Genomic DNA, 18,964 nt, shown 5'->3' on the forward strand with positions numbered 1-18,964 from the left:
TTCATATTCAATCAATCACTCATCGGCAAGCGCCGCACCGCGGTTTCATCCTGATTATGGAGATTGGCGTTAGCGATCGGGTGCGGCGTGGCGTGGCGCTGCGGCGTCCTCGCGCATGGCTGTTCTTGAACGTCCCGCTCTTTCATGACTATTGACAAGTCGCATGATAATGTAATAATGCCTCGTCTTCCAGTCAAACGCTTCGAGCGTCGTGTATACATTTTGATGTATACTGGATTTGCAAATGTCATTGCACGTTAATGGTGCTAGCCAGCTGGGAATGACTGGGCTGGGAAGGGGGCAAACATTGAATTTGATTTCAGTGAAATGGACTTTAAGACAAAAATTGTGTCCATTTTTTCCAAGAACACAGGACCTTGCACACATTTACTGCCATTGACAGTGATAGAAATCTAATTCATTTGAACTGGGACGCCAATGTGTCTTTATGTAGTTGACAAAAAGGGCCATATTTTTACCTTGAGACATCCCGTAATCATAGATCAAAGTCCGTCGAGAGGCAGAGTGATGGGCGGTGGGCCACGGTTGGTTAAGAGTCATCCGTCAAAGCGTCTTAATTCCTTCACCAAAATGGAATCTTTCTGTGTAAATATGTCGAAAGGGGAATGAAATTGGCACATCGCTTATTGACTGTGATAAAATCTGAAAGGCAGTGCTTCGCATAATTACATACTTGTCAAGTCATAAAAATTAACCATATTAGCACAAACGGTGCTTTTTGTACAACTTCATTTAGGTCCCGACGTCTTGCAGATGAAGGCGGCTCACAACACTTGAACATTTTGCACTCTCTGATGACACCATCTTGTCAGCTGCAACTGACTCAAAAGTGTTTAATCTCATTGATCATATGAGATGCATTGTAAATGGGCGCTTCCAAAAAAAAGTGTTCAAAAAGGGCAGCGTAATCTTTACGGATAATCTCGAGGACGATGGTGGCAAGCAAACGATTTGCACCCTTTTACCCCAGAAGAAATTAACTCAATGGACATAATCGCTAAGCCACGCCCCCTTGGAAAACTCAGACAACCCAAGGCTCTGTCAAATTCTTGCAGTGACAATGACTGATTCATAGACTTTATAATGATATTGACCGGACACATTCCCCAGACACTGTGTGCCACGCCTTCAAGTAGGGGGCCGTCCTACACTCCGCTTCAGTCGGTCGAAGTCGCAGTTATTCTCAAAGACATGCAGCAATCCAACGCCGAATTTAGGTTGAAAAAGTACGAAAGCTGTACAGCACACTAAGCCTGAACGATATATCGCTTAAATATCACCATCGCAATGTGCGTGTGCGCGATAGTCCCATCGCAAGGACATGCGAGTTTTTTTTTTTTAATCCACATACGCCTTGCTTTCTGCTCTGCGCACAGCCTCACACCCTCCCTCTCCCAGCTCTTTGTCCCTCACAGTCACTGCAGCAATTGCTTATTAAAGTTAACAATGGTGGTTCTCTTTGATCTTGCCAAAGAAGCCGACTTCACAGCTCAGCAATGTGTCAATCATCGTTTAACTTGTTAAACAGTTTCTCCAAGGAAGCCGCGCTGGAATGAATGTGTGTGTGTGTGTGTGTGTGTGTGTGTGTGTGTGTGTGTGTGTGTGAGAACACATTCCAGACATATAAAATAAATGCCAGAAGTGATCATGAGGTGTTCGTAATTTCTACATGTCACTCCAATAGTCACAGCTAAGGTAGATAAACAAAAGCATTTAATAAAGCCAAGCATTTTTCTACTACAATACTTTATTCTTGTTCAAAAATTAGTTGGTTGGACAGTTATGTTTAAAACTGATCATAATTATTACATTTGAAGTGCTTAAAAACCGCTTATTATATATATATATATATATATATATATATATATATGTATATATATATATATTTTTTTTTTATTTTTTATTTTTTTAAAATCATACTTTGGGGAAAAAATGAGAAAAAAAAACATGTCTAATATGTATCTCTGTCCAATGCCAAATCTGAATAAATAATTGAGCACACATAATAAAATAAAATACAAATTTTAGGGGCGTGGGGGTGTATTACTTTGCGGTCTTTCACTCATCGCGGCGGGTTCTGGTCCCCATTAACCGCAAAAAACGAGGGATCACTGTACACTGTGGTCATGGTGAGTCACCCAAAGTCTTTCCAAACAGCTATTCAAGTCATCTTGTGGAAAAAAAAAAAAAAAAAAAAAAATGTTTTTAATATCGCAATATTATATCGCAAACCCCCCAAAAATCGTAACAATAGTTTTTTCCAATATCGTTCAGGCCTACCGCACACAAACAGGAAGGATCGTCTCGGGAGTGATTTGTTCGAGGATTCAAGGGAAATATATTTTTCGTACCATGCATGGATTTTGAAACGTTATAAAAATCAATGAGAGAAATTAACCGCTACGGCATTGGCGTCATAATTTGCAATATTTATGTAAAATAAATGCTAACTGCACGTTTTTTGTTTTTTCTTTCGCTTTTAACAGAGATTCAACACTGTTTTACATTTATCTATAAAGAATTCAGGGAGCTAAGTATTTATTCACGAGAATTTTCAACGTAAAAAGCTCTATGGTGATAAGGTGGCGCTACAGTGGCTTAAAGACTAGCAGCACACTCGACATATTTACATAAACTAAATTCTAACTGCCCAGTTCTTTGCTCTTTTAACAAAGAATCGAGACCGTTTTATGTCCATATCTATAAAGAATTCAGGGATTTAAGCATTTATTCACAAGAATTTTCAACGTAAAAAACTCTTTGTCTGTGTTTCCATTTGGTCAGCTTTGACGGAGATAAGCCACCTATTAATCGGCCCCGCGCCCCATGTCCCGTCAATATATTATAAAGTCTCTGACTGAGTGAACGAACGACTTATGGATGCTGGTGGGAGTTCACATTTATGAATTTGTAATACCACAGCTGGCAATAGACCTGTTTTTTTTTTTTTTTTTTTTTTTTTAATGATTTTTTTCTTCCTTCATGAATTTCGTTTACATAGAAGCAGACAAAGAGGGTTGCAGTATACAGTGGATCGATATGACCATAGTATTAAACTTTACAGAGAGAAGACCATTCATATAATCGAGACGAAATGCTACCAATCGCAACTTAAAAACGAAAACCCCACAGGCCAAATATCTAGATACTATAACAGTAGCTGCTTAGTAATGGTATGTCATGTGTCCTGTCCGATTTTGCTCCTGTGGCTTTTGTGGCGATAAATTAGCAGTCTTTTACATTCAATTGTATTCTCAATATTATCCAGAGGTGCTGAATAAACAACTTGCATCATAAACATACATGCACAACATGAATACAGCGTAAATGCTCACGGCGTTTACGGTGACAGACCGGCGTGCAATCCAGTTGACCGCAGCCATATGCTCAATGTGTTTGTGGACAACTTTCCTTCGTATGCGTTCGTGACCAAACGTAAGTTCATATTCCTTTCGTTACAGAAAATTTGTTGCGTTTACTTTGGACTATTAAGTGCTGGGGTCTTGACAGCTTTGTTATATTTTATTATGTTTCTGTAGTGACATGCTAGTAAACCAGTAGGCAGGCAAATGTTTGCAAACTAACTTTAATAGTTAAGTGTACATTTCTACAACATGCCATCAAGTGTTATTATGATCATTATTATTATTATTATTATTTTTTTTTTTACAAATCGATCATTAACTTAGCTTTGAGCAAGCATAAGCGTCCTATGTGATTGTCTTGACATTCAGCTGTTTATGTAGTCGATGACAGAGCCTCATCCATAGCTTGCATTTGGCGAGCTTTCTTTTATGCTATGGAGGAAGCACAAAAAAATTCCTCCCCTTAATCTTTCAGGGTACCTGGTGTCGGAATTACAGGTACCCCATGTAGGCCTGTCGCGATAACAAATTTTAGTGTGCGATAATTATTCTCATACAATATTGCGATATGTGATATTATTGCACCCCCCCAATTTTTTTTTGACCAATTTACAATAACACAGTGAGAATACAGGATATATTAATAGATCACGTACACCCATTTAAAGACGATAAATATTTACTCTTAAATTCAAAAATACTATTGAAGAAATCACAACTAAAAACAATAGACCATGCCTCTTAAGTAAAAAACAAAAATATTGATACTGCACAGAAACATAGAATAAATAAAATGTATTTAAGAAAAAAAAAAAAATGCTCTTAATAACTTAAGCATTTAGGCAAATGAAAACTTTTCCCGTCATAGCTTCTGCAATGGTGTTCCATAGGGATGCAACGATACAGTTAAGTCATGGTTCGGTACGATTTTTGATACGGGGGACACAATTTTCGATCCGATTCAATACATTTAATGCCCTGTAAAAAAAAATAACAATTATATTTTGTGTTTCGTTTTTTTTTTGTTTTTTTTTTTGCTAACGAGCAAAAATTAAATTGCCATCGTATAAACATGCATTTTAGTGCATAATATTTATGTGCTTACTTCTTACTGATCTGAAAAAAAATTTGTATAAAAGTGCTGAGAACAATCTTTACTGTTTTTAAACTGAGGCAGGACACACTGTTGATTGCTACACCTCTCTTGGCAGCTAGGTTTACTACATGAGCAAGACATCCTATTTGTGGTCCGAATCCATCTGTGTCACGTACTAAATTAACAATATTTGCTACATTATCTATAGTCACTGGTATGGATTGATTTGGCCTTCTTAACTTCCATTCAGTCATGCCGGTTTAGAATTCATCGATGTAGTATATGGACTACGTGTCCCAAAATCACTCTGGGCTCACGTAGCCAATGGCATGGGACGTAGCACATCTAATTTGCCATTTCATGATATCTAGTGTAAAAAGTTAGCAAGCGCCGCTGAAGTCACGTCTGCTCATTACTACACAACACCAGCATATGACAATCGACTTTCATAAACAGGACGAGTTTGAAGCAGCTGTTTGTTGTCAAAGCGAGGTTATTCGTTGTCAAAGTGAGGTTGTTCGTAGCAGCCAAGTTGGTAACAATGTTTTGCCGGACTTGGTTGTAAATATCCGGCGTTGTGCCGAAAAATAGCCGCCCCGCGTGAAATGTCACTCCCGACGGGAGCGCCCACACGTCAACAACACCGGCGCGCCATAGATGGTCCACAGTCACTCCAGAGCACTGACGCGGCCAGTATACGTTGAACAATAGGATATAATGGGAACGATTGGCTCCGGCACTAGTTTTTGCCGGACCTGGACCAAAGATGATTTTGCCCAGTTGGTAACGAGGAATCCGAACTTTTAACAGCACGTCTGACCCACGCGCGCACGCACGTGCACGCGAGGCGATAAATCGCAGCGGAAAAATTACCACCTTCATTTTTATTTATCGCGCAATAAATGGAATTATTGCATATTGCGACAGGTTTAACCCCATGCACAGCGTTTAACCATCAGGTCTTTGCAATTCAAGATGTTTTCAGACTCTTCTTTAAGAGGTTTTCAGTCACGACAACATAGTACACGGTTTTCTGATCTGGGGGAGTGGTTTAGCGATAGGTCAATTGACTTCAAACCCACTGCACAATAAGAGTCAAAGTCAGCATGGATGGTCTTTTTTCTCCTTGGCCCAGACGTCCGTGATTTCCCAAAACAATTTGAAATGCAGTATTCTGAAACTTGACACAATGTCTGTTTTTATGCAGTGCCCCCTTAGGGATCAAAGGTCATGGACATTCAATGTTAACAAGTTGGGTTCTTGCTTTGTCAACCATGATTACTCTATAATAAATTCTAATCAGTTCCTCCAGAAGAATTTGCATTGTGAACAATGTTAGGTGCAAAAAGTTGAGTGTCGAATACATACATCACACATTCGGATCCGGTGGGGGTTCGATTGTTGTATTATTAAGAGCAACACAAGCGCTCGTAATAAGATGTCTGGCCGTGCCGCCGCCCGGCCAGCTGCTACTTTTCACTTCTTGTCTGCCTCTCGTCCACTTCTTCCGGCATGTCGCGCGCAGTTTTAGTGCCATCATTTATTTAGCATTTCATTACTATTTGTTGCAATTGTGCCATCTTTTTTTTTTCCATTATCGTCTCAATTATCATCTCAGTCACACGTCCCGATTTCCACTCATATCACATTTACATCAAGCCGATAATGCATCCCCCGGCGCTGAATTATTTAGCGAACAACTTGAACTAGAAGAGGGGTGATTCATATTTAAAACAGACACCTACTCTTAATGGCAGCTGCTGCTTAATCCTCGTGGAACGTTGACTAGCTGCTTGTCTCCCAATTCCAGCAGCAAGCCTACAAAAAAAAAAAAAAAAAAAAATCACAAAAATCCAGATTACGTTTTATTTTTTGGCACCAGTGAATTCAAATCAACAAAACAACATATTGTGTCCAATCATATTAATTCGAAGATAAAATTCACGTAAAAAAAAAAAAAAACACACACACACAAGCAAGTCCTATCGACACACGTACTGTAAACATAGGAGCTCCAGCACACGTGTCTTCATTTTTATATTTTGGGAAGCTATGCAATTTTTGAATCCTTCAAGTTTGGTATTGAATCAATTTACCGTAATTCTCGGTATTTTTTTCCTTTATTTTGAATCCTGGGGCCTATAGTCCAGTGCAGCTTACTTGTTGATTTATTTGGGTTGATTAGTAACCATTTATCTGACAGTGGCGTCATAAGACTGTCATAAGACCTTCATAATTATGACATGACACTATCATTTGCATTACTGAATGCTTATGACAGATGTCATGAGGTGTCATCCGGCAAATTATGTCACTAACTATATCTTTTACATCCATTCAAAAGTGAGATAATTTGCCGGATGACAATAAATGACATCTGTTATAAGCATTAATTAATGCTCATGACAGTGTCATGTCATAATTATGATTGTCATATGACAGTCTTATGGTGCCACTGTCAAATAATCTGTTACCAAATACCATAACTAGCAATTAATGAAACCACTGGAACAGTAACTGAATAAATAATTGGTACAGAACATGAATTTTGATTGTTATTTCGATCTGTAGCGCTGCAACACATGCTAGGAGGCATGTTGGATGATAGCAGTGTTGACAACAGGTGTCAGCAGAGGTTGACTTTCTCCCCCAAGGGAGTAGTGATGGTCAAATGAAGCTTTTTGAAGCAATGAAGCTTTGCAGCCAATTGGTTCAAAGCTTCATGGTGGTTCATTTGGTCTTATGACAGTCTTATGACCCCCTGTCAGTCAAATAAAGTGTTACCAGTTAATATCTTTTGGTGTAAATACCCCATAATACAATGAGGACAGCTGCGGTTTGTAGTCCAGAATGGCTTATCTATGTACAAATGTTGTTTTCGTGTCAAATTTGGTGGGTGGTGGCTTATAGTCAGGTGCGCCTTATAGTCCGAAAACTACAGTAGTCGTGGGATCCATTGATTTTTTTCGTTTTCTCTTTCTTCGGGTTATTTCAACTCCGTATGCTGTGTGTCCATATGCATGATGATACCACATTTATTCAAACTGTAGTTACTAAAGTTAATATGGATGCCAATGACTATATCTTTTCCAGGTACACCACAGGAGCAAAAATCATGAAGAAACTACAAACCCTCTGCCACCTGTACTACAATGTGCTGACTCCCCCTTAAGCACTCCACTAAGTGCAGCACAGAGACCCCAAGACCGCTTTGTACACTCCTCGAAACAAATGATCATATTAGGACACTTTGTGTTCTATGAAACAAGCACAAACAGACTTTAGCTTCATTTCCTCAAACAGTCCAAACATTCCCCAGGATCCCTCACCCTGCTGGAGCACCCCTTGGAGAATCGGCGCGCTTCTTTAATGAAGGGATCTCATTACGCCGGACACGAAGGATGCGGCCCAGAATTAAGAGATAAGACGTTAATGCGAGTGGGGAAAAAAAATGGCGTCGATGGCGAGCCGCATTCCTAATGAAGGCGCTAATGGCGATTCCACTCTTGAGAAAAGTCGCCTCCCTGGGTTGTTGGAGTCGTAAAAAGGAGTTTTCTTCAAAACACACCATTTGTTTTCAATGGCTCCCCAGGGTGCCACCACACATAAAAACTTAAGTTTCCACTAGTAGCAAAGGACTGGAGTGTTACACAGTGCGCTCATGTTTAAATTGTTCAAATGAAGGATGAGTATTCAAATGTAATTTCATTATTAATAGGTACAGTTATTACAGGTTTGAATGGGATTAAAGTGACAGAATAAAGACAAACTGGAGCTCCATCTCATAGGAATTCATGTTAGAAAGTTATAAATCCGGTTTCTGTGTCATTTGATAAATGGAGGTTATCGTCAAAACAAACTAACCGTAAACAAAATTGTAACGCAACCACGTCATGTCATTTTCTATAAGCATGACAATCAGTTTGAGTTATGAGCTGCAACTTGTCCATCTGCCTAAGTAAGGTGAAAAAACAGTGAGCAATTCACGGTAATCCCCGTAAATGGGGGTAAAATTGACTTAAGTGAATTGATTTACAAGCTTGGACATGGAATCTGTTTGTAAATCACTAACACTATATTTTAGTTGCATGAAGTTGCCAAAGAAAGGCTCTTTTGGGAGAAAATTCCATGTTTTGAAGTGAATTACAGTGGTACCTCGACATCCGATCGCATCGACATCCGATCCTTTTGACATCCAACGGAAAATTTGACTCGTCATTTGTCTCGACATACGACGACATGCTCGAAATACACTGTCTTAAATCGTCGTACTGTAACAATTTAATCGTTTTCCCGCAAGACAGACGCACAATGGATTTTCTTGCGAGGGAAATTAACATGGGTCCCGAGAAGGTGAGAGCAGGAAGAGAAAAAAAGAAAAAGGTGACGCTTACCGTTGAAACTAAGAAGGAAATGTTAGGAAACGATCCAAGCGTGGTGTGCGTGTCAGTGAACTTGCTCGGCAATACGGCCAGAATATATTAACGTTCCAGAGGACAACTCTCATATTTATTATTATTATTGTAACATCGGCAAGGATGTTGGCAGCTTCGTCAGGTTTGTAACCATTTATTTGAGACAACACCACTCGGCTACTGTCCGCCGCAGCCGACGCTAACAACATGAAAAAGTAAAAACTTCCCACTCTAGCGCACATCCCTCTTTCTCATCAGTCACACGGTGCATTCAAGAACATCATACAAAACACAACGGCCAAATTAGAACCCGATTCGTTACATTATTATTATTATTATTATTGTTCCAATTTGCATTTAGAGTGTATTTGTTTTGCTATATCTAATTGCTAATATAACGTATTTTTATGGGAGAGTCCCGCTTGACATATGACCATTTCGACTTACAAACCAGATCCTGGTTTAATTTCGTTATGTTTCTGGAGGGAATAGTATCTTTTCTCTTATTGTTTGACTGTTTGTATTACTCTAACACACTTAATATAATCAGAGAATATTATCTATTCTCATATTTACACATCTGATATAAAATAAATACCATTTATAACATAGTTCCAGAAAAACAAAAATATATTTGATATTATGAACAGTTGGACCTGAAAAGATTAGAATTTGCAGCACAAGACAACGGGCAGATAAGGGCGGAACTGAGAAAGGATACCTTCTGAACACGGAAGCCCAACACGCCCGTCATGCAGCTGACTGAGCAAGATTGAAGCCAACACGCAGGTGATAGGCAAAACATCTACAGAACCACGTCTGCACCACCAAATCCCACAAACAACTCTTCTGGACAGTCCAGAACAAATGGCGGGACATCTTGTCTTGCCGCAAGACACCTCGAATACGGAGGAACCCGGCTGCAAGGAGTGAGAACTCGGCACTCACGAAGTGCTTAGGTGACAAACTCCTCAACTCTCGCTGCCCTGACAACAGTAATGCCCGAAACAATCCAGCCCAATCCACAACAGAGAAGAATCCTGAACAACACCCAAACACAACCTCTTCCGGACCACAGCCCGCCTCACCAGAGTCTTTAAAAGACAATGTTTAACTAATCGTTGTCATTTTTCACGGGAATCTTTTGTTGACTTGTGATATGGTGACCCTGGATCCAATTTGCCTCCTCGCCTGGGTCTCTCTGTGCTGTATGACTGCCGACTTGGAATAAATTGTCAACTTATGTTTTCCAGCTTTTAAAGACCAAATGTGAAGTAAGGTTGGCCAACCATGTTTTTGAATAATATCAATGCCTAAACAATTATAAGCATATTTTAGTTTTTTTTTTTTTTTTTTTAACGCAACCCTTCCAGATTCTTTGTTTAACCCATAGCAACGCCCTTGAAAACAAAAATGCTTTTCTTCGACAATCTTCGGAAATCTTCGGAAATTACGTCACACAGAACTGCGAGGGAAGTTCGCCATAGAACAGTATTGTTGCATTGCTTCTCGGTACGATGCCATGGCGGTGTGTGGCGATGTATTGTTCTCAATCTAAAGAAACATTGTATGAGTGGCCAAAGGATAGCAGGGCACATAAATGGACATCTTTCGTTCGCACGAAGCGAATGAATTTCATGCCATCATCGAGTAGTGTTTTCTGCTACAAACACTTCGAAGATGCCTGCTTCCTCAACAGGTCTGCTTATGATCAAGGATTTACAAAAAAAAGTGTGATTTGTGGATAGATGACTGATGACTTTGTCAAAGCAGAGCTGCCAACTGTTGTGGAATGAACAGTAGAAGCTAGCGATGTTAGCCCAAAGCTAACTCGTGGCAATCCCCGATCATAGTTGTATTGAGTTCATTTTGCCTACACTTATAAATTCGTCAAAACTTTTATCTCAAGCTATAGTAGGTGGTTTATGTACCTGACATGTTTCGGCGAACACTTCCGCCTTTGGACCCTCCGATGAAGGCGGAAGTGTTCGCCGAAACATGTCAGGTAAATAAAAGCTAACGTCGCTAGCTTCTACTGTTCATTCCACAACATGATCGGGGATTCGTCAAAACTTTTCTTTCATCCCAGGCAATAGTAGGTGGTTATTTTACCATCTTGTAATCTCGATGGGTCTTGTCTCCATTCCATGTCAGGTAGTGTGGGCACATTGTTTGCATTCTGTGTTGTAAAATGTTTGGTTGAAATGCATAATTGAATTCTTCGTGAATAATAGTTCAGTGTAAAACCAGCTAAAAGAAATAGTTAAAATATAAAACGTTTCTATTTACATTATTTACATTGAAAAGTGATAAATACACAGCTCAAATTATTCTGATTTTTAATTCCTGAACAGTTCATATACTGCAAGAGATTTGACAGGAAGTGCTTTTATTTTGAAGTGCGACAGAGGGAGCTGTTGTATTTTGTGTTTCTTGAAAGGAAAAAAAAAAAGCAAGCCTAGCTAATGAGCCTGTGTTATGGCCAAATGCCTTTGTTTTATGTTATACTGCAGCATTTTCAAGCAGTAAATGTTCAAGTTCAAAAGCGAGCGTCTTGGTCATCATTGAGAAGCTTCCACTACCCTTACATTCTGATTAGCGTCTGGCTAATACATGCACGGTCCAACATAAAATTCCAACCTCCTCCTCTTCCTCCAACTCTTCAAAAACTTGGATCTCCTCACTTGCGCTCGATCTATCGCTCATATCGCCGTTTGAATCATTGTTTGAAGGGCTTTGTAGGTCGGCCGTATGGAGCGCTGCCATCGCTGTTCTCGGTGTGACGTATCACTTCTGGGTTCGTCCCCTTTCAGGCTCGAACTTCGGAAACGCGATTATTTTGTCAAATATACAACATAAAAATTATTTTTTCATGCTTTATTTGTTGGACAATGTTTAATTACTTTAATTGTGACCCTATCTGGCATTTTATGAAATTACCTCACATTTGGTCTTTAAAATGGAGTCAGTACAAGGGGTTAAGACTAAGGTGAACTCGCAGAGTTTAGCCTTTCGCGAGCGCGTTTCCGGCGCTTCGGCAATCTGGCTAAAAGGTCACATTCCTTCAGTTTCCCAGTTAATTTTTGCTATCTTTCAAGTTTGCCATGTTGATAGTTGCGATGTTTGTTTTCCGCTTTCGTCTTAATGCGAAGAAAGAGGAAATGACGATCCCGCCTTCCTATTTGCGTCATCAGCCTTTGCTTGTGATCCGGGAATTAACTGGCTGCTTTCATGCATGTCGCGTCCCGGTTAAGTCCTGGACATTACACAAAGACGCAACCCGGTTAATGTCAGTGTAAGTCAACCCGTTTAAATCCCGGGATTTAACAGAGTTCAGCGTATATCTGAAAGGGGTTTATGAGGTATTTATACCCAAAGATTTGCAGTTCATTAGCATGTAAAAATCCATAGATAAGCCGCACTAGACTATAAAACGCAAGGTTTAAAGTGGGCAAAAAAGTATATATATTTTTTTTGTTCAAAATTATGGTAGATATCGTAAAAACGTTGGTCATGCTATAGTATATTCTATTCTACTTTCAGGTGGTTCAACATAAAGGTAAACTCACAAGTTGTTCATCCTACTTAAGACACGACATAAGTTGTCATATATGACGATGAGCTTTATTAGACTACAAATTATTTGTCTTGCGATGTTTGCGGCGACATGCTTATTTATTTCCCGCGGCATCCAGGCACCTTTGATCACTGACCGCAGAGCTCGCGAGACAGTGATCGGCATTCCCAACGGGACGACGTCTTCCATTAGACCGGACACAAACCGCTTAAGCGCGAACCAAAGTGGCGAACGACAGCGCGAGTGCGACGTGTCAAACAAAATGAGCTAGGCATCTTCTATCGCGCCATACGGTTGCGGATGCAAAAATAAAGCTCGACGACGACATCGGTTTTTGATGTGAACGTCAGGATGCGTCGAGCCAGCTTTAGGGAATAACACAGCTAACAAACTCTCATCCCTTCTGGAAAAAAAATGATGACACAAGCATCTACGTTTAATTTATTCCAACGCATGAAAAAAAAAAAAAACACATGCGTCAAAGTCAGTGGTGGACTAATTAGGCAAGGACGCACTGACAACGATTTTATGTCGGTCCTTCAACGTGCAAAAGCAAGAAGTGATGAGTGGTGAGCGCGTCTTAAAGGCATTTGTCAAAAAGGAGAAATGTGCAGATGTGACTTATTGTCGTGTTTGAAAGGCCTCTTCCATTTGTTTGCCCTTTACAACAGTGACGGAAAGCTGGAACAAACTATTTTTATGAAGCCCCTCCATTTCAGATGACCGTTTTCCCCCAAGATACCTTCACTCCCTCTTGTCTAATTACCACAGAGGTCTTTTCCCCACCCCCCGAAGGAGACCACATGCAACTCTAATTGCCTCCCTCATTAGTTATGTTTTCACACCGCCGCATAGGGGGGCAATAAATTTTATCACTTAATTTTGTCAGCCGTACTTCCACTGGCTGGGTATTGATGTGTCCGCCGCTGCCAGGCCCGAGCCTCCCAGGAAAATTAATTGACAAAGCGGTAAAAATTTATCAGCATATCACCAGATTAGGCGACAAATTGACGCAATGAGGGGAATCAATTGCATGTCCGTCAATGGAAGGGGGGGGCGATGTGGGGGCGACAACAGCCCGGACGAGAGGCGAGAGTGACTTGTGAGGCAGGTGCGTTGATTTATGTTTTTATTTGGACAGGGGACATAAATCAACTTGAGTTACAAGTGCGCCGAGGCTGCCCCTCGACAGCCTTACCAGCTCGCTGAAAGGCTGCTGGTATGTTGATACACTGGTAACATGGCTTTAACTCATTGGCTGCAATTGACGGTGGTAAACTCCCAATCCATTTTGACTGAGAGGGTTGGCAGCGATCATTTCAATGGCAATGAATGCGTTGAGAATTTTTTTTTTTGTTATTGTGTCAAGCAGATGGTTGAAATTGAATCTACCGTATTTTTCGGACTATAAGTCAGTCCCCCCCCATAGTTTGGCTGGGGGTGGACATACTCAGGAGTGACTTATTTGTGAAATTATTAACACATTATGATATCATTTCACATGTTATTTGGGTGTTTTGTAGTGACACTGATGGTTTGGTAAACTTGTTAGCGTGTTCTTTATGCTATAGTTATCTCAATAACTCTTAATATCCATGGCCACGTTCGCGTTCTGCCTTTGGAAATGTGTGTTCAATTGTATTATTGACTTTTTTTATATTGAAATGCATGCTTTTAGTTTGGGCGGGGGCGCACTCGCACTTGTTTACGCGAAGAAGAGCGCTCATACGCCAGAGGAAGACGGACAGCTATGCAGCATCTGAGCGAGTGGGCGAGAGAGACAGAAACACGTTATGTTATGGTTTTCAGTTAGAAAATATTTTTTCTTTTGGTTCCACTAAAACCTGTTACACTCTAAGCACAAGGAGCAGGGAACCTCTGGGCACCTTACGATACGATATGGCAATTAGGGTTGTGAATCATTTGATATGAACGATTCCGAGTTTCGATTCCGGTTCCAAACGATTCTCGATTCCGGTTCTTTTAATAGGCAGGGTCAAAAAATGGCATAGTTCATATTGTTTCTTCTCGATTACTAAAATATATTAACTTTCAATTAACTTTGCTATGAATTGCCCACAGGGTTATTTTTAACTTGCATATAATTAACTGTCTTTGAACTTGAATATGATGAAGTTTCTTTCCACAGGAGTGCACTTTGACAAAGATATTTATTTTTCTCAGCTCACGGAGAAAACATTTACACATATTCTTTTGCCTATGTTTTAGAGTGTCTTATGCTGCATGCAGGCATTTGTTGTATTGCATCGTTTGTTTCATGTGGTATTTCTACAAGTTAGTTAAGACAGATGTCAGGCGGGGAGTGTTCTGTCCCTTGATCTTAAGTTGACTACTTTTTAAGTTAGATTTCTTTCTAAACTGATATATTGTTCATCCGTCCACAAGATATCACAATTGTAACGCCAGACTCTAGTTTTTCTTTGGTTTTACTGTGTGCGCTTGAGTTCCCCTACTGGTGACTTAGTGGAACCAGCTGGCAAAAAGAACTTTTTACTTTAGTTGGAAAAGAATCCTTGCGGTGTACAGACGCTACACACCTCCTCTGTGGTACGCATCTTTGGGAACGCTGGATAAAACAAAATCTGTAAGTCTGCATGTTTTAAGAGAGGGACTGATATCATTTCGTTGTGTGTGTTCTGTTACTTTTTTGTCATTTATGTGAAGCGAAGCAACAGGTTTTTGTGCTAAGCTAAATTAGCCACTTCATTTGATTTGCTCATAACGGAGCTAGTTTACATGTGGCTTATTCTTCGTGGTATTCGGCAGCTATTTTTTCAGGTCGGCGGGTAGGGCATCGAAACTTGGAATCGAAATTTAAAAATTAGAATGGTTCCGGGAGAACCGGAGTATTAGTCCCAGATCCCATCAATGCAATAAAATAATGCAAACTGGTTAAACTTGAGAGTAGCTGAGATCAGTCATGACAGAACATCGCTTCAATGATACCAGGCGCCATCTAGCGTCGCGAATGGGTATCATGTCTAGACCGCGACTATAAGACGACCCCCACTTTTTCAGTCTTTTTTCAATGGGAAAAAAAAAAAAAAAACACATCCTATATTCGGGCCAATACGGTAAACCTTTTTCAAACAATACATTGATGCTTGGCGGGAGCAAATCTATAACCTATTGGGATACAAAGTATCGTGATATATCATCATTAGAGTTGTCCATTAATGACTTTTTAAAAGATATTGTCCAACTCCAACAATCCGATATCTAACCAACACTGATATATTATGGCTAATTGTATTGTGATGTCCTACTGGGTGCTTTAATAATGATAGAGCTCACATAAAAAAATCCCAAGCATCTTAGTTTGGAGACATTTAAAGAGCATACGACAGGAGAAAAAAGTATTAAATGGCATTATTATGTGAATTAGAATCATATTTTGAGACGATTTGACTATATACAACAATTTAGCAAACCGCAGATGGCGAGAAATTAGTCTTTTAATCTGCCGGTTAGCCACGCCTACCATTATAGGGCTTTAGCGTCCCCAACAGGTGGATGACGTCAGCGGTAGACTGGGCTCATCAGTTTTACTATTCAGCCCATTGAGGGGGAATTATTCAGAACGAGGAAAACGCGACAAAGAGAGCCGCAAAATGTCATTGTTTCTGTCTCTCTACTCCAATATTTTTACAGGATATTCTTTTTATCCAAGTATTTTTCCCCAATAGCTATATAAATGGCTTGAGAAGGACCAGTCAGCCCGTCGAGCGGGAACTATTCACAACGAGGAAAACGCGACGAAGAGAGCTGCAAAATGTCATTGTTTCTGTCTCTTTACTTCAATATTTTTACAGGATATTCTTTTTATCCAAGTATTTTCCCCAATTGCTAAATAAATGGCATGGTCATGACAAATAACAGTCTTGTGCTAAATGGAATATGAAATAATAAAAATGCATTTATTCAGGACGACATGGCAAAATTACTCTATAATGGTCAAAACTGTCGACTTCACCTTTACTGTTGCACCTCCCGAACGATATTTTATGACACCTAAATCGGACATATGTCATTTCCCTTCCCAGGCTTCGGAGAATGTAAACAAACCAAAAGGCGTGACAGCTAGCCGACATGCTAACCCGAACCGAGTGATGTTTCAAAGTCTTCGAAGTGGAAAATCACACATAACTAGCCAGGATTTATTGACATGACGACTGGGTTGTCGATTGTCTTCGTGGATTGGCAAACCGCCCGGCGGAGAGCAATTTACAGTTCGTTCCCCGGAGGAGGGCGGCTGCAGTTGTTGTGCAGCTAATGTGCTGCTAATGAGCATGAGGAGAGCTTTTTACATGCCTATCAATGATCAAACGTAAGTAGTCCTTTATTTAAAGACAGTTTGTAGTGTTTACTTTGTAATCGCTGTATTAATATTTGACATAATACAAAACAAGATGTTTACTCACTTCCTAGTAAGTCCAATGGTCCCACAGTAAATATCCACGGTGAATGGGAACCTTTTGAAACTCCAAAAAGGCGCATACGCCTCTCCCTCATACAGAATGATTTTTCTGCAGCCGTTTGGCTGGCGTGATGCGAAAAATAAACGTATTAATCCGCAAAATCAGCTGAATCCTTCGTCCTCATACACAACAATGCGCTGTATAGTAAAGAGGACGTCTTCTACCGTACACGTCACAGCGCCCTCCTCCTCAATGCAAGACCGAAGCCGGAAGTCACTCATTTTCATGGCGCGGGATGGAAGCGATCGCTATATTTATTTAGTTTTTTTAAAACTAAATAAATATAGCGATCGCTTCCACACACATCCAAGCGGTCCATATTATTCAGGAGCATAAAATACCGCGTGTATTATGAAATAAACATGCTTTTTCGTGTCACATGCACTTTAATGGTCAATAAGCATAGCTGCTGTCCAAAGCTGTGACCAACCCTTGTACAAAGGCTTCTACATTCACTTTAAAGGCTACATGCATATTGGCCCAAAACCGATCATGAAAAAAACTATGTGATAGTATCCGATATCATTTTAAAATGCTATCATCGGCTACCTGAGAATACCTGACAAGTCTAAAATTGATAGATTGCCACACCCCTACTAAGCACATGATTTGGAATTTGGAACAACTAGTTGACACATTAGCGGATATATAAATCATGTTTTTTTATTACGCTACTTTGGTCATAGCATTTTAGCTGGAAATGTGCATTTAAACCAGACTGTCCTTTGAGAAAAGTTGAACAATGAATAACTATTTCCAAAGTAAAAATAGATTTCAATAAATAACATTTCGATATATCACGATAAAGTCTACTTTCATCGAGAACTACATACACCAGAGACTATCTACAGTGAAGAGACTGAAAGAATCTATTGTAAAAACAGTTGATTAATCATAGAAGCCCTAACATAGAATACTAAATATTACATTGCCATAGCATCCAAAACTGTATTTTAGCAGGAAAAAAAATATGTCGAAACATCATGCGAGTTTGAGATGTCCTTTGAGGTGAACAATTTTAATAGGACACGTCTTTCGTGAAAACCTGTCAACACGCTGCAGCTTTACACTTGAAGGTCACAACTCTCCAGTTGAGAAAGAATGTCCGTCTGGAGCAGATGACCCCCGCTGGCCAACCCCTCCCAGGTGTCTGCATTTCAAGTTTGCCATATGTACTGTAGCGTTGACAGTTGATCTATCAAAAAAGCATGGGCTTGACCTCAACATGCTTTGTGAACAAATTGAGAGCAAAATGGCTAGATCGCCTCGGCACTCGGTGGCATCCTCACATGGGGGGAGTGGACATTTTACAGGAGTAGAGGAGGGCTTCGAGTGCAGAGGCTCGACTGGGGGGGGCAAGCGGCAGAATTGCTCGGGCGCCGCCACTGTCACGTCTGTATAAACAGCCATTGATTTTTCTGTCCAGTCCCGCCACCTCGGCCATTTATCCTCGGCCGAAGAAAAATTCTGTTACAGTCCGCCCGGACCCTGGAGGCCTGTGCGCGGGAATAGATTTCACCTGTAAACCGGGCGAGGGGAGCCGCAGCCACTTAACAAGGGCGGGCGGTGTCACCACAGGGCGGGACAGACGAGGTCATGCTGAACGGGTAATGACACATGCTTGGGGAAAGTGGGGGAGGGAGACGGTCAAATCCAGAATGTACAGATAACATGTATCGTTACAGAAGGTTTTTGAACTAGGTTCATACGCATAGGCGGAGTTTTGACTTTTGGGGCTGGGGGGGCAAAACATGTTGATGACCCCGAAATGCAGTGTCAGCAATAAAATTAACTTACAAAAATATTTATAATAATAAGTTGACAATGAGCGTTTTTTGTTTCCCATTATTCTTGAGGAGAATTCTAAATCAGGCTGCTTGGGCAATACTTTTTACCAAGATAGTCATCCATTGAATATGGTACGCCCGCCGGTGTCGTGCCAATGTAGTTACTCCAGTCAAAAATTGTATCCCCTGTGCGGAGCCATATGG

The 18,964-nt window shown here is 40.4% G+C and overlaps 1 protein-coding gene across 2 annotated transcripts in view; it reads right to left on the bottom strand.

The window, feature by feature from the left end:
* The window catches only part of LOC130910532 (teashirt homolog 1-like), a 281,199-nt gene that overhangs the window by 190,627 nt on the left and 71,608 nt on the right, over positions 1-18,964 (bottom strand). For both annotated transcript variants that reach the window (XM_057827929.1, XM_057827928.1), the window contains exons 4-5: positions 6,228-6,300; positions 480-602 (exon numbers count right to left, since the gene is read on the bottom strand). The gene's annotated coding sequence lies outside the window, so the exon portion shown is untranslated. The remainder of the gene's footprint in view (positions 1-479; positions 603-6,227; positions 6,301-18,964) is intronic.

This window comes from Corythoichthys intestinalis, chromosome 22 (assembly GCF_030265065.1).
Source record: "Corythoichthys intestinalis isolate RoL2023-P3 chromosome 22, ASM3026506v1, whole genome shotgun sequence".
NCBI lineage: Eukaryota > Metazoa > Chordata > Actinopteri > Syngnathiformes > Syngnathidae > Corythoichthys > Corythoichthys intestinalis.